The sequence below is a fragment of the Eurosta solidaginis genome, chromosome 3 (assembly GCF_040869045.1).
Source record: "Eurosta solidaginis isolate ZX-2024a chromosome 3, ASM4086904v1, whole genome shotgun sequence".
Classification (NCBI taxonomy): Eukaryota; Metazoa; Arthropoda; class Insecta; order Diptera; family Tephritidae; genus Eurosta; species Eurosta solidaginis.
This window is the reverse complement of record NC_090321.1, coordinates 175,123,478-175,145,303: the sequence shown is the minus strand read 5'-3', so window position 1 is coordinate 175,145,303 and position 21,826 is coordinate 175,123,478. Positions and strand designations below refer to the sequence as shown.

The following is a 21,826-nucleotide window of genomic DNA, read 5'->3' as shown; positions in this document are numbered from 1 at the left end:
GCCCAAAACCCGAAGTCATGGCCAGATGAAGCAGTATATTTCAGGTGCACCATTTGAAAGGATCGCTATGGATGTCGCAGGTCCATTTCCTACTAGCAACCGCGGAAACAAAGACGTACTGTTGGTTATGGAGTATTTCAGTAAATGGCCAGAGGTATACCCAATCCCAAAACAAAAAGCAGAAACAGTAGCAGAAGTGGTTAAAAGCGAATGGGTTGCAAGGTATGGTGTACCAATGGAGTTACATTCTGACCAAGGCAGGAATTTTGAATCAGCTGTGTTCTAAGAAATGTGCAAGAAGTTGGGCATTCGAAAAACACGGACAAGTGCTATATCAACATTCAAGTTGATATTTTAAAAAAATCTTTTATTTTCGGTTTGAAATATAAAAATTTATTTTTGTTTATTTTGAGTTTAGATATTTTCAAACTAATTAGAATTTATTTGAAGTTATTCAAAATTTTAAGTTAACACGAAAACTCAATTAAAATTATTTTAAAAACAAGTAAAGAAGGCTAAGTTCGGGTGTAACCGAACATTATATACTCAGTTGAGAGCTGTGGAGACAAAGTAAGGGAAATCACCATGTTGTAAAAGGAACCTAGGCTAACCCTGGAATGTGTTTGTATGACATGTGTATCAAATAGAAGGTATTAAAGAGTATTTTAAGAGGAAGTGGGCCATAGATCTATAGATGGACGCCATTTAGGGATATCGCCATAAAGGTGGACCAGGCCTGACTCGAGAATTTGTTTGTACGATATGGGTATCAAATGAAATGTGTTAATGATAATTTTAAAAGGGAGTGGGCCTAAGTTCTATAGGTGGACGTCTTTTCGAGATATCGCCATAAAGGTGGACCAGGGGTGACTCTAGAATTTATTTTGTACGATATGGGTATCAAATAAAAGGTATTAATGAGTATTTTAAAAGAGCATGGGCCTAAGTTCTATAGATGGACCCCTTTTAGAGATATCGCCATAAAGATGGACCAGGAGTGACTCTAGAATTTGTTTGTACGATATGAGTATCAAATGAAAGGTGTTAATGAGTATTTTAAGAGCGCGTGGGCCTTAGTTCTATATGTGGACGCCTTTTCGAGATATCGCCATAAACGTGGACCAGGGGTGACTCTAGAATTTGTTTGTACTATATGGGTATCAAATGAAAGGTGTTAATGAGTATTTTAAAAGGGCGTGGGTCTTAGTTCTATAGGTGGACGCCTTTTCGAGATATCTCCATAAAGGTAGACCAGGGGTGACTCTAGAATTTGTTTGTACGATATGGGTATCAAATGAAAGATGTTAATGAGTATTTTAAAAGGCAGTGGGCCTTAGTTCTATAGGTGGATGCCTTTTCGAGATATCGCCATAAAGGTGGGCCAGGGGTGACTCTAGAACTTTTGTGTACGATATGGATATCAAATGAAAGGTGTTAATGAGTATTTTAAAAGGGTGTGGGGCTTAGTTCTATAGGTGGACGCCTTTTCGAGATATCGCCATAAAGGTGGACCAGGGGTGACTCTACAATTTGTTTGTACGATATGGGTATCAAATGAAAGGTGTTAATAATGAGTATTTAAAAGGGCGTGGGCCTTAGTTCTATAGGTGGATGCCTTTTCGAAATATCGACATAAAGGTGGACCAGGGGTGACTCTAGAATTTGTTTATACGATATGGGTATCAAATGAAAGGTGTTAATGAATATTTTAAAATGGAGTGGGCCTTAGTTCTATAGGTGGATGCCTTTTCGAGATATCGCCATAAAGGTGGGCCAGGGGTGACTCTAGAATTTTTTTGTACGATATGGGTTTTAAATGAAAGGTGTTAATGAGTATTTTAAAAAGGCGTGGGCCTTAGTTCTATAGGTGGACGCCTTTTCGAGATATCGACATAAAGGTGGACCAGGGGTGACTCTAGAATTTGTTTGTACGATATGGGTATCAAATGAAAGGTGTTAATGAGTATTTTAAAAAGGAGTGGGCCTTAGTTCTATATGTGAACGCCTTTTCGAGATATCGCCATAAACGTGGACCAGGGGTGACTCTAGAATTTGTTTGTACGATATGGGTATCAAATGAAAGGTGTTAATGAGTATTTTAAAAAGGAGTGGCCCTTAGTTGTATATGTGAAGGCGTTTTCGATATATCTACCAAAATGTGGACCAGGGTGATCCAGAACATCATCCGTCGGGTACCGCTAGTTTATTTATATATGTAATATCACGTACAGTATTCCTTCCAAGATTACAAGGGCTTTTGATTTCGCCCTGCAAAACTTTATCATTTTCTTCTACTTAATATGGTAGGTGTCACACCCATTTTTCCAAGTTTTTTTCTAAAGTTATATTTTGCGTCAATAGACCAATACAATTACCATGTTTCATCCATTTTTTCGTATTTGGTATATAAGTATGGCATTTTTTTTCATTTTTCGTAATTTTCGATATCGAAAAAGTGGATGTGGTCATAGTCGGATTTCGGCAATTTTTTATACCAATACAAAGTGAGTTCAGATAAGTACGTGAACTGAGTTTAGCAAAGATATATCGATTTTTGCTCAAGTTATCGTGTTAACGGCCGAGCGGAAGGACAGACGGTCGACTGTGTATAAAAACTGGGCGTGGCTTTAACCGATTTCGCCCTTTTTCACAGAAAACAGTTACCGTCCTAGAAGCTAAGCCTCTACCAAATTTCACAAGGATTGGTTAATTTTTGTTCGACTTATGGCATTACAAGCATCCTAGACAAATTAAATGAAAAAGGGAGGAGCCACGCCCATTTTGAAATTTTCTTTTATTTTTGTATTTTGTTACACCATATCATTACTGGAGTTGAATGTTGGCATAATTTACTTATATGCTGTAAAGATATTAACTTTTCTTTTAAAATTTGAATTAAAAAAAAAATTTTTTTAAAAAGTGGGCGTGGTCGTTCTCCGATTTTGCTAATTTTTATTGAGCAGACATAAAGTAATAAGAGTAACGTTCCTGCCAAATTTCATCATGATATCTTCAACGACTGCCAAATTACAGCTTGCAAAACTTCTAAATTACCTTCATTTAAAAGTGGGCGGTGCTACGCCCATTGTCCAAAATTTTACTAGTTTTCTATTCTGCGTCATAAGCTCAACTCACCTACCAAGTTTCATCGCTTAATGCGTATTTGGTAATGAATTATCGCACTTTTTCGATTTTTCGAAATTTTCGATATCGAAAAAGTGGGCGTGGTTATTGTCCGATATCGTTCATTTTAAATAGCGATCTGAGATGAGTGCCCAGGAACCTACGTACCAAATTTCATCAAGATACCTCAAAATTTACTCAAGTTATCGTGTTAACGGACAGACGGACGGACGGACGGACGGACGGACATGGCTAAATCGAATTTTTTTTCGATACTGATGATTTTGATATATGGAAGTCTATATCTATCTCGATTCCTTTATACCTGTACAACCAACCGTTATGCAATCAAAGTTAATATACTCTGTGAGCTCTGCTCAACTGAGTACAAAGTAGTTAACACTATATTTACTCCCCCTCCAAGAAAATTTGAAACAAACAAATTATTAATTAATATTAAATGTAACCTTTTTTTGTTTTTTGTTGTTTAATGTATTTGTATTTAAATTAGTGTTAATAAGTATGTTTGCTGGTTTAAGTAAATCAATTGAAATATTTTTAATAGTATTTTTGTATTGAATTGTAAATGTTTTTTGTTTCTTAGAGATAACTTTAAAAGGTCCTTCATAAGGTGATTCTAAATTAGATTTACGAAGAACTTTAACAAAAACATACTCACAATTTTCTAATTGTTTAGGAACGAAAAAATTTTCTTTGTTATGATGAAAAACTTTAGAACGAACAAGCGAAAAATAATCTCTTATTTTATGAAGAGCGTCATTAGAAAAATCATGTTCTTTATTACTATTTGAAATAATTAATTCACCAGGTATTCTAAGTGTTTGGCCATAAACAAGTTCAGCAGATGAACATTTTAAATCTTCTTTAATAGAAGTTCGTAAACCAAGTAGAATGAATGGTAAAATGTCAGACCAATGAACCGAGTCGTTTGATGCTATAATTGCTGCTTTTAAAGTTCGATGAAATCTCTCATCATGCCATTTGCTTGGGGATGGTAAGGAGATGTATGAATTTTATGAGAACCTAAAAATTTAGTTAATTCCGTAAAAAATTTTGAAGTGAATTGTGAACCTTGATCTACTGTAATATTTAATGGTATACCAAATCGTGGTATATAATTTTGAATAAAAGTTTTTACTATAGTATTTGTTGAAATATCTTTAAGTGGATAAGCTTCAGGCCAACGTGAAAATCTGTCAGTAATTGTTAAAATATAACAATTTCCATTTGAAACTGGAAGAGGTCCAACAATATCCATATGAATATGTTCAAAACGGCCTGATGGTATTTGAATTTTTTGGATAGGAGATTTAATATGTCTTGAAATTTTGGATTTTTGACAATTGATGCAAGATGAAGTCCAATCGTTAATCTCTTTACGCATGTTAGGCCAATAATATTTATTTTGAATTAATTTTCTAGTTGTTCTTATACTTGGATGAGATATTGAGTGAATTTTGTCAAATATAATTCTTCTCATAGAATGTGGAACATAAGGTCGAAAAGGTTGTAGAGAAACATCACACCATATATTTAAATTAATAACTGGAATATGAATTTCTTTTAAATTATTTTTAGAATTTTGATCAGAAATGGTTTTTTGTAAAAATGTATCAGTTTGTTGTTCTTTATATAAAGTTTCTAAATTTATATCTTGAGTTGAAATTGCATTTGTACATTCATCATTTGTAAATTGAGCAATATATTCAAGATGACGTAGTTGATGAGGAGATCTATATACTTTACAATTTAGAACATGAATTAAAGGTTTATGATCAGTATAAATAGTAAAAGTTATACCTTCAAGAAAATGTTTAAAATGTTTAATTGAATTATGAATAGCCAAAAGTTCACGATCAAATGTTGAATATTTAGTTTCCTAAGTTCTGTTGCTAACATTTTAATATATCTGTGATAGTAATTTATCATACCTAAAAATTTTTGTAATTTATTTATAGAAATTGGTTTTTCAAAATTTGTTATGATTTCAATTCTATCTAAAGATGGTTTAATACCTTCGCCTGAAATTTCGTAACTTAAAAAATTTAATTTATTTACACCGAGAGTACATTTTGAAGGTTTGATATTTTAATTATATTCTTCAAGTCTTTTGAGAACGGATTTTAAATGATTTAATTGTTGATCTTCATTATCACTGGCAATAAGAATGTCATCAATGTATGTAAATACAAAATCGAAATCAGAAAATACTTCATTAATAAAGCGTTGGAAAGTTTGAGCACTGTTTCGTAAACCGAAAGGCATTCTTACGAATTCAAACATTCCAAAAGGGGTAGTTATTGCAGTTTTATGAATGTCTTCTTCTGCCATTGGAATTTGGTGGTAAGCACGCACAAATGTTTTTTAAATCAATTGTTAAATCGTGAATATGTGGTAAAGGATACCGATCTGGTGTAGTAATAAAATTAAGTCTTCGATAGTCTCCGCAAGGTCTCCAATCATTTGGTTCTTTTTTAGGAACGAGATGAAGTTTAGATGCAATAGGAGAATTTGAGGGTCTGCATATACCCGTTTTAACTAAAAATTCAAATTCAGCTTTAGCAATTTTAAGTTTGAATGGATCAAGACGTCTGGGTTTCGAAAATTGTAAAATACCTTTTGTTTCTATCCTGTGAACCGTATGGTGTTTAACTTTTTTAGTATAATCTGGTTCACAGGTAATAGATGGAAATTCATTAAGTAATTTTGAAAACTTATTTTCGACAATAGGAATTTTGAGTGAGAAAATATCAGAAAATCCAGAAGATCCAGCAACTTTAATTTTTGTAGTAGAATCCATTATTTCTTTATTTTTAATATTGACAATAATTCCGAATTTTTCTAAAAAGTTTGCTCCTAAAACTGGTGTATCAATATTCGCAATATGGAATGGAAATTCAAAATCTCCTCTTAAACTTAAATCAATTTTAAGTAGTTTTGTACCGAAAGTTTCAATTGAAGAACCGTTTGCTGCGGTCAAAGTAAGATCCGAATTTCTTTTATAAATTTTAAATTTAGAAAAAGGAATAACTGATACAACTGCGCCGGTATCGATAAGAAAATTAAGTTTATTGAATTTATCAAATATGAATAGGCGACGAGTAGGTTTAATAATAGTTCAATTATCCGTCACCGTCATAATGGATCGTTTCAGTTTAAATTTTGTTCGCAATTTGAATTATGATTTTGATTAAAATTGCATGGGGGTATACATTTAAGAGCGTTATTCTTAAATTTTTTGTGATACCAACAAATAGTTGTTGGTGAATTAAATTTACGATTGTTTGAAAAATTTCTTGATCTTGAAAAATTTCGAGATTTAGATCTATTTCTATCTTTAGATCTTGAACGGATTTGTAATTGATTAATATCATTAGAAATTTTATTTAAATTTTAATAAATAGTCGTAGTTAATTCAGTTAAATTTTTAACGCATTGTTCTAAAATATTATTATTTATACTTGAGACTACAGGAGATTTGGAAGAATGAGGTTTATTGATTAAATCAAAAAGTTTGTCTGCTAAAATAATAATTTCATCTCTGTTTTGATTATTATTGGAAGTCAAATGAATTTGTATTTCTTGTGGTAATTTACGAATCCACAATTTAAAAAGTAATTCTTGGCTAACTATGATTATAAGTGATTTCATAAATCTGAATAATTCAGATGGTGAACGATCACCATGTTCAGTTTTTAAAAATAATTGTTCTAATCGTTTTTCTTCGTTAAGAGAAAATCTTTCACATAGAATTTTTTTAATTGTATCGTATTTATTAAAAAGAGGAGGAGGGTTAATAACATCTAAAATTTTAGATATAGTATCACGTTGAAGAGTAATTAGAACATTTTGAAATTTTAAATTATCATCATTGATATTGTTAATTTCAAATTGTCCTTCAACAAGCAAAAACCAGGCATCGGGAGATTCTTGCCAAAATTGTGGTAATTTAATAGATTTAGTAGAAGAAATATTTGTAAAGTTATCTTGTGTTGAAGTATCTTGTGTTATATTAGAGATGTTGTTTTGTGTTGTATTAATGTTAGAATTTTGAGTTGTATTGTGAGTCATTGTGTTATTTGAATAGTTGTTGTTTTGATTTTCCGAATTTGTAAACTTACGGGTTCGTATTTGTGAACGTAGAACCATATGAAAAAAAAAAAAAAAATTTTATGAAAAATTTGAAAATTAGAAAATATTTAAGATTTTTTTTGGAAAGGGAGTTAACAATTTAAATAAAATATTTAATTTATTTAATAATTTGGGAAAAAAGGGCATGACGTAGCTGAATGCGTTTACAACCATTTCTACTATCGTAGGGGTGCGAGTTCGACTCCCACTCCCGGGAGAAGAGGCTTTGAAGAGATTTACAAGGTATAATCGAAACAGCTGTCGCCTTGTCCGTCCTGATGTCACGTTGTTTAAATTTTTCCCAAATTATTAAATAAATTATAAAATTAAAAAATTGCTTCAAATAAATGTTTTCATACATTTAAAAAAAAAAAAGCAATATGGGCAATCCCCGATTATTAAAAATCATACAAACAGACAAAATTGGTTAATTCGTTGTAGTTCTATAAATAGAACGAAAACAGCAACAAAACCAAAGTTTCTTTGAAAACCGCCGTACCAAGCATAGCTTTAACACATAATTGCATACGAAGTATACAATGTGTAAAAGATTAAAATATGCAAAAAGAAGGCAATTGGGAAAGACTTCACAACAGGCATGACGTAGCTGAATGCGTTTACAACCATTTCAACTATCGTAGAGGTGCGAGTTCGACTCCCACTCCCGGGAGAAAAGGCTTTGAAGAGATTTACAAGGTATAATCGAAACAGCTGTCGCCTTGTCCGTCCTGATGTCACGTTGTTTAAATTTCTCCCAAATTATTAAATAAATTATAAAATTAAAAAATTGCTTCAAATAAAGGTTTTCATACATTTAAAAAAAAAAAAATAAAAAAAAAAAAAAGCAATATGGCCAATCCCCGATTATTAAAAATCATAAAATATTTAATTTTATATAAAAAATAAATAAATTTAAATAATTTATATTAAAATTGTTAAAATATAAAAATAATCTTAAAATAAATTTGAAAGTTTAAAAGGTTTAAAATTTTAATTTAAATTATAATTGGAAAATTTGTAATATGATATTAAAATAAAAATTATACTTACATAAAATTAAATTAGTAAAAAAATATTAAAATTAATAAGTATTTGATTGATGATTGTAGAGATTTTGAGGAATTGCGTTTTTTGGACGTGATAACAATTAAATTCATTGCTGTTGCTGTTTATGCAATGGCTTTGTTGTTTTCTTTATAAATCTCATCATTTTCATCGTGATGTCTTATACTTTAAATCCGTTCTTGTGTGTATTTTGCGTAAAATTGTTGTAATAGCTCTTGTTGTAGTGAAGTGGAAAACTTAACCATTGTTTTAAGCGTAGTATGTTGTTTTTTAGAGTTCTTTATTAATTAACGATTCGTAGAAAAATTTTATTTTTATTTATGTTGCATAAAATTTATAGCATGTCTACTAGTAAATTTCTGCTATAAGTACTTTATGTTTTTATTTGATTGTCCGCACTTATTTTTTGTTTTTGTTTCGTATATAGAATTTACAGCGACTGTTATATGCAACTTGCACAAAATATTGTTTATTAATTGAAGTATATTTAAGTTTCATTTTTTTTTTAAATCGATGTGCGATTTACAATTATGGTAGTATGATTTTACTTTTTAATTTTTTATTGTTTCTTTAAAAGTTTTAACAATTGGTTAAACTATTTTGTTCATCAAATCTGCTAAAATTTGGTTTCCGTTTTCGGGTGTTTCCACACAGTCACATCTACGAATGTCTATGGACTTTCACTTATTTTCACAATAGTAAATGTTTTAGGCACTTTCAAAACGAAATACTTTTAAAGTTAATTATAGCTTCGTATTATAATCACTAAATTCATAATTTTTTGTTTCTGTTTTCAAGTGTTGATTCTCAAATAATTTTTGTTTTTTGTTGATGCCGAATGTATTTCCAAATTGGATTTTAAGTAAACAAACTGATAGCTGTTCGTTTAGTCTGTTTCGCACAACTATTTAAGTCGTTGTAAATATGACGGAGTAGTTACTTCAAAATTGCGAAATTTTTTGTTCAAAAAATCATTTATCACAAGCACGAGGTATTATATATACAAGCACGGACAGATATAGATTCAGATAATAAATGCATTTTAATTAAAAATTAGCGAATGGAAATTTTCGTAATCATTACAGTCATTAATGAAATAAAATATTTGCGCAGGATCGTTGGTAGGATCGCCAATATATCAACATTCAAGTTGATATTTTAAAAAAATCTTTTATTTTCGGTTTGAAATATCAAAATTTATTTTTGTTTATTTTGAGTTTAAATATTTTCAAAATAATTAGAATTTTCTTTTTTTGAAGTTATTCAAAATTTTAAGTTAACACGAAAACTCAATTAAAATTATTTTAAAAACAAGTAAGCAAGGCTAAGTTCGGGTGTAACCGAACATTACATACTCAGTTGAGAGCTGTGGAGACAAAGTAAGGGAAAATCACCATGTTGTAAAAAGAACCTAGGGTAACCCTGGAATGTGTTTGTATGACATGTGTATTAAATGGAAGGTATTAAAGAATATTTTAAGAGGAAGTGGGCCATAGTTCTATAGATGGACGCCATTTAGGGATATCGCCATAAAGGTGGCCCAGGGGTGACTCTAGAATTTATTTTGTGCGATATGGGTATAAAATGAAATGTGTTAATGATAATTTTAAAAGGGAGTGGGCCTAAGTTCTATAGGTGAACGCCTTTTCGAGATATCGCCATAAAGGTGGACCAGCGGTGACTCTAGAATTTGTTTGTACGATATGGGTATCAAATGCAAGGTGTTAATGAGTATTTTAAAAGGGAGTGGCCCTAAGTTTTATAGGTGGATGCCTTTTCGAGATATCGCGATAAAGGTGGGCCAGGGGTGACTCTAGAATTTTTTTGTACGATATGGGTATCAAATGAAAGGTGTTAATGAGTATTTTAAAATGGAGTGGGCCTTAGTTCTATATGTGGACGCCTTTTCGAGATATCGCCATAAACGTGGACCAGGGGTGACTCTAGAATTTGTTTGTACGATATGGGTATCAAATGAAAAGTGTTAATGAGTATTTTAAAAAGGAGTGGGCCTTAGTTCTATATGTGGACGCCTTTTCGAGATATCGCCATAAACGTGGACCAGGGGTGACTCTAGAATGTGTTTGTCCGATATGGGTGTCAAACGAAAGGTGTTAATAAGTATTTTAAAATGGAGTGGGCCTTAGTTCTATATGTGGACGCCTTTTCGAGATATCGCCATAAACGTGGACCAGGGGTGACTCTAGAATGTGTTTGTACGATATGGGTATCAAATTAAAGGTTTTAATGAGTATTTTAAAAGGGCTTGGGCCTTAGTTCTATAGGTGGACGCCTTTTCGAGATATCGCCATAAACGTGGACCAGGGTGACTCTAGAATGTGTTTGTACGATATGGGTATCAAATTAAAGGTGTTAATGAGTATTTTAAAAGGGCGTGGGCCTTAGTTCTATAGGTGGACGCCTTTTCGAGATATCGCCATAAAGGTGGACCAGGGGTGACTCTAGAATTTGTTTGTACGATATGGGTATCAAAAGAAAGGTGTTAATGAGTATTTTAAAAAGGAGTGGGCCTTAGTTCTATGGGTGGACGCCTTTTCGGGATATCGCCATAAACGTGGACCAAGGGTGACTCTAGAATGCGTTTGTACAATATGGGTATCCAATGAAAGGTGTTAATGAGTATTTTAAAAGGGCGTGGGCCTTAGTTCTATAGGTGGACGCCTTTTCGAGATATCGCCATAAAGGTGGACCAGCGGTGACTCTAGAATTTGTTTGTACGATATGGGTATCAAATGCAAGGTGTTAATGAGTATTTTAAAAGGGAGTGGGCCTTAGTTTTATAGGTGGATGCCTTTTCGAGATATCGCCATAAAGGTGGGCCAGGGGTGACTCTAGAATTTTTTTGTACGATATGGGTATCAAATGAAAGGTGTTAATGAGTATTTTAAAATGGAGTGGGCCTTAGTTCTATATGTGGACGCCTTTTCGAGATATCGCCATAAACGTGGACCAGGGGTGACTCTAGAATGTGTTTGTACGATATGGGTATCAAATTAAAGGTGTTAATGAGTATTTTAAAAGGGAGTGGGCCTTAGTTCTATATGTGTACGCCTTTTCGAGATATCGCCATAAAGGTGCACCAGGGGTGACTCTAGAATGTGTTTGTACGATATGGGTATCAAATTAAAGGTGTTAATGAGTATTTTAAAAGGGCGTGGGCCTTAGTTCTATAGGTGGACGCCTTTTCGAGATATCGCCATAAAGGTGGACCAGGGGTGACTTTAGAATTTGCTTGTACGATATGGGTATCAAATGAAAGGTGTTAATGAGTATTTTAAAAGGGCGTGGGCCTTAGTTCTATAGGTGGACGCCTTTTCGAGATATCGCCATAAAGGTGGACCAGGGGTGACTCTAGAATTTGTTTGTACGATATGGGTATCAAAAGAAAGGTGTTAATGAGTATTTTAAAAAGGAGTGGGCCTTTGTTCTATGGGTGGACGCCTTTTCGGGATATCGCCATAAACGTGTACCAGGGGTGACTCTAGAATGCGTTTGTACAATATGGGTATCCAGTGAAAGGTGTTAATGAGTATTTTAAAAGGGCGTGGGCCTTAGTTCTATAGGTGGACGCCTTTTCGAGATATCGCCATAAAGGTGGACCAGCGGTGACTCTAGAATATGTTTGTACGATATGGGTATCAAATGCAAGGTGTTAACGAGTATTTTAAAAGGGAGTGGGCCTTAGTTTTATAGCTGGATGCCTTTTCGAGATATCGCCATAAAGGTGGGCCAGGGGTGACTCTAGAATGTGTTTGTACGATATGAGTATCAAATTAAAGGTGTTAATGAGTATTTTAAAAGGGCGTGGGCCTTAGTTCTATAGGTGGACGCCTTTTCGAGATATCACCATAAAGGTGGACCAGGGGTTACTCTAGAATTTGTTTGTACGATATGGGTATCAAATGAAAGGTGTTAATGAGTATTTTAAAAGGGAGTGGGCCTTAGTTCTATATGTGTACGCCTTTTCGAGATATCGCCATAAAGGTGCACCAGGGGTTACTCTAGAATTTGTTTATACGATATGGGTATCAAATGAAAGGTGTTAATAAGTGTTTTAAAAGGGAGTGGGACTTAGTTCTATGGGTGGACGCCTTTTCGGGATATCGCCATAAACGTGGACCAGGGGTGACTCTAGAATGCGTTTGTACAATATGGGTATCAAATGAAAGGTGTTAATGAGTATTTTAAAAGGGCGTGGGCCTTAGTTCTATAGGTGGACGCCTTTTCGAAATATCGCCATAAAGGTGGACCAGCGGTGACTCTAGAATTTGTTTGTACGATATGGGTATCAAATGCAAGGTGTTAATGAGTATTTTAAAAGGGAGTGGGCCTTTGTTTTATAGGTGGATGCCTTTTCGAGATATCGCCATAAAGGTGGGCCAGGGGTGACTCTAGAATGTGTTTGTACGATATGAGTATCAAATTAAAGGTGTTAATGAGTATTTTAAAAGGGCGTGGGCCTTAGTTCTATAGGTGGATGCCTTTTCGAGATATCGCCATAAAGGTGGACCAGGGGTTATTCTAGAATTTGTTTGTACGATATGGGTATCAAATGAAAGGTGTTAATGAGTATTTTAAAAGGGAGTGGGCCTTAGTTCTATATGTGTACGCCTTTTCGAGATATCGCCATAAAGGTGGACCAGGGGTTACTCTAGAATTTGTTTGTACGATATGGGTATCAAATGAAAGGTGTTAATAAGTGTTTTAAAAGGGAGTGGGCCTTAGTTCTATGTGTGGACGCCTTTTCGGGATATCGCCATAAACGTGGACCAGGGGTGACTCTAGAATACGTTTGTACAATATGGGTATCAAATGAAAGGTGTTAATGAGTATTTTAAAAGGGCGTGGGCCTTAGTTCTATAGGTGGACGCCTTTTCGAGATATCGCCATAAAGGTGGACCAGCGGTGACTCTAGAATTTGTTTGTACGATATGGGTATCAAATGCAAGGTGTTAATGAGTATTTTAAAAGGGAGTGGCCTTAGTTTTATGGGTGGATGCCTTTTCGAGATATCGCCATAAAGGTGGGCCAGGGGTGACTCTAGAATGTGTTTGTACGATATGAGTATCAAATTAAAGGTGTTAATGAGTATTTTAAAAGGGCGTGGGCCTTAGTTCTATATGTGTACGCCTTTTCGAGATATCGCCATAAAGATGGACCAGGGGTTACTCTAGAATTTGTTTGTACGATATGGGTATCAAATGAAAGGCGTTAATAAGTGTTTTAAAAGGGAGTGGGCCTTAGATCTATGGGTGGACGCCTTTTCGGGATATCGCCATAAACGTGGACCAGGGGTGACTCTAGAATGCGTTTGTACAATATGGGTATCAAATGAAAGGTGTTAATGAGTATTTTAAAAGGGCGTGGCCCTTAGTTCTATAGGTAGACGCCTTTTCGAGATATCGCCATAAAGGTGGACCAGTGGTGACTCTAGAATTTGTTTGTACGATATGGGTATCAAATGCAAGGTGTTAATGAGTATTTTAAAAGGGAGTGGGCCTTAGTTTTATAGGTGGATGCCTTTTCGAGATATCGCCATAAAGGTGGGCCAGGGGTGACTCTAGAATGTGTTTGTACGATATGAGTATCAAATTAAAGGTGTTAATGAGTATTTTAAAAGGGCGTGGGCCTTAGTTCTATATGTGTACGCCTTTTCGAGATATCGCCATAAACGTGGACCAGGGGTTACTCTAGAATTTGTTTGTACGATATGGGTATCAAATGAAAGGTGTTAATAAGTGTTTTAAAAGGGAGTGGGCCTTAGTTCTATGGGTGGACGCCTTTTCGGGATATCGCCATAAAGGTGGACCAGGGGTTATTCTAGAATTTGTTTGTACGATATGGGTATCAAATGAAAGGTGTTAATGAGTATTTTAAAAGGGAGTGGGCCTTAGTTCTATATGTGTACGCCTTTTCGAGATATCGCCATAAAGGTGGACCAGGGGTTACTCTAGAATTTGTTTGTACGATATGGGTATCAAATGAAAGGTGTTAATAAGTGTTTTAAAAGGGAGTGGGCCTTAGTTCTATGGGTGGACGCCTTTTCGGGATATCGCCATAAAGGTGGACCAGGGGTGACTCTAGAATTTGCTTGTACGATATGGGTATCAAATGAAAGGTGTTAATGAGTATTTTAAAAGGGTGTGGGCCTTAGTTCTATAGGTGGATGCCTTTTCGAGATATCGCCATAAAGGTGGACCAGGGGTTACTATAGAATTTGTTTGTACGATATGGGTATCAAATGAAAGGTGCTATTGTGTATTTTAAAAGGGAGTGGGCCTTAGTTCTATATGTGTACGCCTTTTCGAGATATCGCCATAAAGGTGGACCAGGGGTTACTCTAGAATTTGTTTGTACGATATGGGTATCAAATGAAAGGTGTTAATAAGTGTTTTAAAAGGGAGTGGGCCTTAGTTCTATGGGTGGACGCCTTTTCGGGATATCGCCATAAAGGTGGACCAGGGGTGACTCTAGAATTTGCTTGTACGATATGGGTATCAAATGAAAGGTGTTAATGAGTATTTTAAAAGGGCGTGGGCCTTAGTTCTATAGGTGGACGCCTTTTCGAGATATCGCCATAAAAGTCGACCAGGGGTGACTCTAGAATTTGTTTTTACGATATGGGTATCAAAAGACAGGTGTTAATGAGTATTTTAAAAAGGAGTGGGCCTTAGTTCTATGGGTGGACGCCTTTTCTGGATATCGCCATAAACGTGGACCAGGGGTGACTCTAGAATGCGTTTGTACAATATGGGTATCAAATGCAAGGTGTTAGTGAGTATTTTAAAAGGGAGTGGGCCTTAGTTTTATAGGTGGATGCCTTTTCGAGATATCGCCATAAAGGTGGGCCAGGGGTGACTCTAAAATTTTTTTGTACGATAAGGGTATCAAATGAAAGGTGTTAATGAGTATTTTAAAATGGAGTGGGCCTTAGTTCTATATGTGGACGCCTTTTCGAGATATCGCCATAAACGTGGACCAGGGGTGACTCTAGAATGTGTTTGTAGGATATGGGTATCAAATTAAAGGTGTTAATGAGAATTTTAAAAGGGCGTGGGCCTTAGTTCTATAGGTGGACGCCTTTTCGAGATATCGCCATAAAGGTGGACCAGGGGTGACTCTAGAATGCGTTTGTACAATATGGGTATCAAATGAAAGGTGTTAATGAGTATTTTAAAAGGGCGTAGGCCTTAGTTCTATAGGTGGACGCCTTTTCGAGATATCGCCATAAAGGTGGACCAGGGGTTACTCTAGAATTTGTTTGTACGATATGGGTATCAAATGAAAGGTGTTAATGAGTATTTTAAAAGGGAGTGGGCCTTAGTTCTATATGTGTACGCCTTTTCGAGATATCGCCATAAACGTGGACCAGGGGTGACTCTAGAATTTGCTTGTACGATATGGGTATCAAATGAAAGGTGCTAATGAGTATTTTAAAAGGGTGTGGGCCTTAGTTCTATAGGTGGATGCCTTTTCGAGATATCGCCATAAAGGTGGACCAGGGGTTACTATAGAATTTGTTTGTACGATATGGGTATCAAATGAAAGGTGTTAATGAGTATTTTAAAAGGGAGTGGGCCTTAGTTCTATATGTGTACGCCTTTTCGAGATATCGCCATAAACGTGGACCAGGGGTGACTCTAGAATGTGTTTGTAGGATATGGGTATCAAATTAAAGGTGTTAATGAGAATTTTAAAAGGGCGTGGGCCTTAGTTCTATAGGTGGACGCCTTTTCGAGATATCGCCATAAAGGTGGACCATGGGTGACTCTAGAATGCGTTTGTACAATATGGGTATCAAATGAAAGGTGTTAATGAGTATTTTAAAAGGGCGTAGGCCTTAGTTCTATAGGTGGACGCCTTTTCGAGATATCGCCATAAAGGTGGACCAGGGGTTACTCTAGAATTTGTTTGTACGATATGGGTATCAAATGAAAGGTGTTAATGAGTATTTTAAAAGGGAGTGGGCCTTAGTTCTATATGTGTACGCCTTTTCGAGATATCGCCATAAACGTGGACCAGGGGTGACTCTAGAATTTGCTTGTACGATATGGGTATCAAATGAAAGGTGTTAATGAGTATTTTAAAAGGGAGTGGGCCTTAGTTCTATATGTGTACGCCTTTTCGAGATATCGCCATAAAGGTGGACCAGGGGTTACTCTAGAATTTGTTTGTACGATATGGGTATCAAATGAAAGGTGTTAATAAGTGTTTTAAAAGGGAGTGGGCCTTAGTTCTATGGGTGGACGCCTTTTCGGGATATCGCCATAAAGGTGGACCAGGGGTGACTCTAGAATTTGCTTGTACGATATGGGTATCAAATGAAAGGTGTTAATGAGTATTTTAAAAGGGTGTGGGCCTTAGTTCTATAGGTGGATGCCTTTTCGAGATATCGCCATAAAGGTGGACCAGGGGTTACTATAGAATTTGTTTGTACGATATGGGTATCAAATGAAAGGTGCTATTGTGTATTTTAAAAGGGAGTGGGCCTTAGTTCTATATGTGTACGCCTTTTCGAGATATCGCCATAAAGGTGGACCAGGGGTTACTCTAGAATTTGTTTGTACGATATGGGTATCAAATGAAAGGTGCTAATAAGTGTTTTAAAAGGGAGTGGGCCTTAGTTCTATGGGTGGACGCCTTTTCGGGATATCGCCATAAAGGTGGACCAGGGGTGACTCTAGAATTTGCTTGTACGATATGGGTATCAAATGAAAGGTGTTAATGAGTATTTTAAAAGGGTGTGGGCCTTAGTTCTATAGGTGGATGCCTTTTCGAGATATCGCCATAAAGGTGGACCAGGGGTTACTATAGAATTTGTTTGTACGATATGGGTATCAAATGAAAGGTGCTATTGTGTATTTTAAAAGGGAGTGGGCCTTAGTTCTATATGTGTACGCCTTTTCGAGATATCGCCATAAAGGTGGACCAGGGGTTACTCTAGAATTTGTTTGTACGATATGGGTATCAAATGAAAGGTGTTAATAAGTGTTTTAAAAGGGAGTGGGCCTTAGTTCTATGGGTGGACGCCTTTTCGGGATATCGCCATAAAGGTGGACCAGGGGTGACTCTAGAATTTGCTTGTACGATATGGGTATCAAATGAAAGGTGTTAATGAGTATTTTAAAAGGGAGTGGGCCTTAGTTCTATATGTGGACGTCTTTTCGAGATATCGGCATAAAGGTGGACCAGGGGTGACTCTAGAATGCGTTTGTACAATATGGGTATCAAATGAAAGGTGTTAATGAGTATTTTAAAAGGGCGTGGGCCTTAGTTCTATAGGTGGGCGCCTTTTCGAGATATCGCCATAAAGGTGGACCAGGGGTTACTCTAAAATTTGTTTGTACGATATGGGTATCAAATGAAAGGTGTTAATGAGTATTTTAAAAGGGAGTGGGCCTTAGTTCTATATGTGTACGCCTTTTCGAGATATCGCCATAAACGTGGACCAGGGGTGACTCTAGAATTTGTTTGTACGATATGGGTATCAAATGAAAGGTGTTAATGAGCATTTTAAAAGGGAGTGGGCCTTAGTTCTATATGTGGACGTCTTTTCGAGTAATCGGCATAAAGGTGGACCAGGGGTGACTCTAGAATGCGTTTGTACAATATGGGTATCAAATTAAAGGTATTAATAAGGGTTTTAAATGGGAGTGGTGGTAGTTGTATATGTGAAGGCGTTTTCGAGATATCGACCAAAATGGGGACCAGGGTGATCCAGATCATCTGTAGGGTACCGCTAATTTATTTATATATGTAATACCACAAACAATATTCCTTCCAAGATTCCAAGGGCTTTTGATTTCGCCCTACAAAACTTTTTCATTTTCTTCTACTTAATATGGTAGGTGTTACACCCATTTTACCAAGTTTTTTTCTAGAGTTATATTTCCGTCAATAGACCAATACAATTACCATGTTTCATCCCTTTTTTCGTATTTGGTATATAATTATGGAATTTTTTTCATTTTTCGTAATTTTCGATATCGAAAAAGTGGGCGTGGTCTTAGTCGGATTCCGGCCATTTTTTACACCAATACAAAGTGAGTTCAGATAAGTACGTGAATTGAGTTTAGTAAAGATATATCGATTTTTGCTCAAGTTATCGTGTTAATGGCCGAGCGGGAGGACAGACGGTCGACTGTGTATAAAAACTAGGCGTGGCTTCAACCGATTTCGCCCTTTTTCACAGAAAACAGTTATCGTCCTAGAGTCTAAGCCCCTACCAAATTTCACAAGGATTGGTAAATTTTTGTTCGACTTATGGCATTAAAAGTATCCTAGACAAATTAAATGAAAAAGGGCGGAGCCACGCCCATTTTGAAATGTTCTTTTATTTTTGTATTTTGTTGCAACATATCATTACTGGAGTTGAATGTTGACATAATTTACTTATATACTGTAAAGATATTAACTTTTATTTTAAAATTTGAATTTAAAAAAATTTTTTTTTCAAAAGTGGGCGTGGTCGTTCTCCGATTTTGCTAATTTTTATTAAGCAGACATATAGTAATACAAGAAACGTTCCTGCCAAATTTCATTATGATATCTTCAACGACTGCCAAATTACAGCTTGCAAAACTTCACAATTACCTTCTTTTAAAAGTGGGCGGTGCCACGCCCATTGTCCAAAATTTTCTTAGTTTTCAGTTCTGCGTTATAAGTTCAACTCACCTACCAAGTTTCATCGCTTAATCCGTATTTGGTAATGAATTATCGCACTTTTTCGATTTTTCGAAATTTTCGATATCGAAAAAGTAGGCATGGTTATTGTCCGATATCGTTCATTTTAAATAGCGATCTGAGATGAGTGCCCAGGAACCTACCTACCAAATTTCATCAAGATACCTCAAAATTTACTCAAGTTATCGTGTTAACGGACAGACGGACGGACATGGCTCAATCGATTTTTTTTTCGATACTGATGATTTTGATATATGGAAGTCTATATCTATCTCGATTCCTTTATACCTGTACAACCAACCGTTATCCAATCAAAGTTAATATACTCTGCTCAACTGAGTATAATTAAAGTAAAGAGTACAAAGTAGTTAACACTATAACTGCATTGCATCCTCAGTCCGATGGTATGGTGGAACGCTTCAATAGAACATTGGAGGAGCATTTAAGGAAAGTAGTAGACAAGTACCATAAGGACTGGGATACACACATATCATTATTCTTGATGGCCTACCGATCGGCAGTACATGACACAACGGGCCAAACTCCCGCAAAGGTAATTTTTGGCAATGACCTTCGACTGCCAGCCGATTTGAAGTATGGGATAGATGCCGATGCGGAAAGGAATGTCAAGAAATCCACTGGTGTCTTGGAAGAAGAGCTGAGAGAGATACACGATCTGGTAAGGCAACGAGCAAAGATTATGAGTGAGAAGATGAAAGCGAGGTACGACAAAGCAATTAATTCGGAAGGGTTTCAGGAAGGAGATTTGGTGCTGCTGTACAACCCACAACGAAAAAAAGGTTTGTCCCCGAAATTGCAGTGTAACTGGGAAGGCCCATACAAAGCTGTAAAACGGATCAACGATGTAGTGTACCGCATACAAACCATTGGCAAACCACGAACCAAAATGAAAGTGGTTCATTTGGAGAGGCTAGCAGCGGTTAAATCGAGAGATTTGTCTAATCGGGACGATCAGACTTAGGTGGAGGGCAGTGTTACGAATATTAGCAAAACTAAGGAGTGCTGCCGTCTCTAAGCCGATGCTAAGCAGTGACGTGAATGCACATCAATAATTCAATCATTATGTATCTACATAAACGAAACAATAACGGCGTCTACATATATGTACCATGTACGTATACGAGCAGCGGAGAGTCAACGCACTAACACATGCATATATCTGAGATACTCCTATAAGTATGCAATGAGAAAAACTATAAAATTGTGCAATTGTAGTGACAGCTGAGAAGTTTGAGAGCTACTGGACTAGTAGATTCTGGAAGCGCCTAGAAGATGTATAAAATTGTGCAGTTTTAGTTATAGCTGAGAAGTTTGAGAGCTCATAGACAATGCTAGTAGATTCCAGAAAATGCGAACGAGGAAACCAAAGAGTATAAAAGGCGACAGATGTAGAGGCGCTGTAATTCTGTTTGATTTGAGTTGTCAAGCAGTTTCGATTAAGACGATATCTAGCGAGCAATAGCAGTATTATTTTGAATAGTAGAGTTTCATTGAGCTATCAATTAGTGTGGTTATTAAGCAAGCTATTCGTTGCACAGTTTGAGTGTTATTGTAAAGTACTGTAATAAAGGCCATTTTGCATTATTACAAATTGGAGTTATTTATTCAACAGTTTAGTGATTCGAACTTAGCAGAGGATTGCAAATAAGAGGATTTGCAGTAAATTCGTTACAATATGAATTAATCGGGGATTGCATATTGCTTCAAATGTATGAACATTTATTTCAATTTTTTAATTTTATAATTTATTTAATAATTTGGGAAAAAATTTAAACAACGTGACATCAGGACGGACAAGGCGACAGCTGTTTCGATTATACCTTGTAAGTCTCTTCAAAGCCTTTTCTCCCGGGAGTGGGAGTCGAACCCGCACTCCTACGATAGTTGAAATGGTTACAAACGCCTTCATGCCTTAGTTGTTGCAAAGTTTTTCCCAATTGCCTTCTTTCGCATATATTATCTTCCACACATCCCATACTTCGTATGTAGTTATGTGTTGAAGTTATGCATGTTTGTAAGGCGGTTTCATAGAAACTTGGCATTTTGCTATTTTTGGTCTATTTATAGAACTATAACGAATTAACCAAATGTTGTCTCTTTATATGAATTAATCGGGGATTGCCCGTATTGCTTTAAATGTATGAACATTTATTTCAAGCAATTTTTTAATTTTATAATTTATTTAATAATTGGGGAAACATTTAAACAACGTGACGTCAGGACGGACAAGGCGAGAGCTGTTTCGATTATACCTTGTATATCTATTCAAAGCCTTTTCTCCCGGGAGTGGGAGTCGAACCCGCACTCCTACGATAGTTGAAATGGTTACAAACGCATTCAGCTACGTCATGCTTAGTTGTTGTAAAGTTTTTCCCAATTGCCTTCTTTCGCATATATTATCTTCCACACATCCCATACTTCGTATGTAGTTATGTGTTGAATTTATGCATGTTTGTAAGGCGGTTTCATAGATAATTTATTTAAAATTAGATAAATTATTTAAAATTATTGTCTTTGAACATACAACACTTTTGAAAAACATAAAAACATTGAACATTTGTGGACAGTAAATCAATACCAACTTAACCCTATGGTAATCTCGTCAATACTAAAAACTATTTTCCTAAACACGTAATGTAAGCAGATGCTATATTGTCTGTATCTTCTTTCTTGTTAATCGTCTTTTCTCTTCTTTCCATGATTCCCAGGCTTTCTAAAGTGTATCTTGTTGTTTCTTTCCGTTCCCTGTCAATAATTTTCG

General features: G+C 35.6%; 1 protein-coding gene across 12 annotated transcripts in view; it reads right to left on the bottom strand.

Annotated features, from left to right (window-relative positions):
* Eb1 (microtubule-associated protein RP/EB family member 1) overlaps window positions 1-21,826 on the bottom strand; it is a 132,054-nt gene that overhangs the window by 69,152 nt on the left and 41,076 nt on the right. Inside the window, exon 1 of one of the 12 annotated variants that reach the window (XM_067773923.1) lies at window positions 8,326-8,754. The exons of the other annotated variants lie outside the window; for them this stretch is intronic. The gene's annotated coding sequence lies outside the window, so the exon portion shown is untranslated. Of the gene's footprint in view, window positions 1-8,325; window positions 8,755-21,826 lie in introns of those variants that run through there. 12 annotated transcript variants of the gene reach the window in all.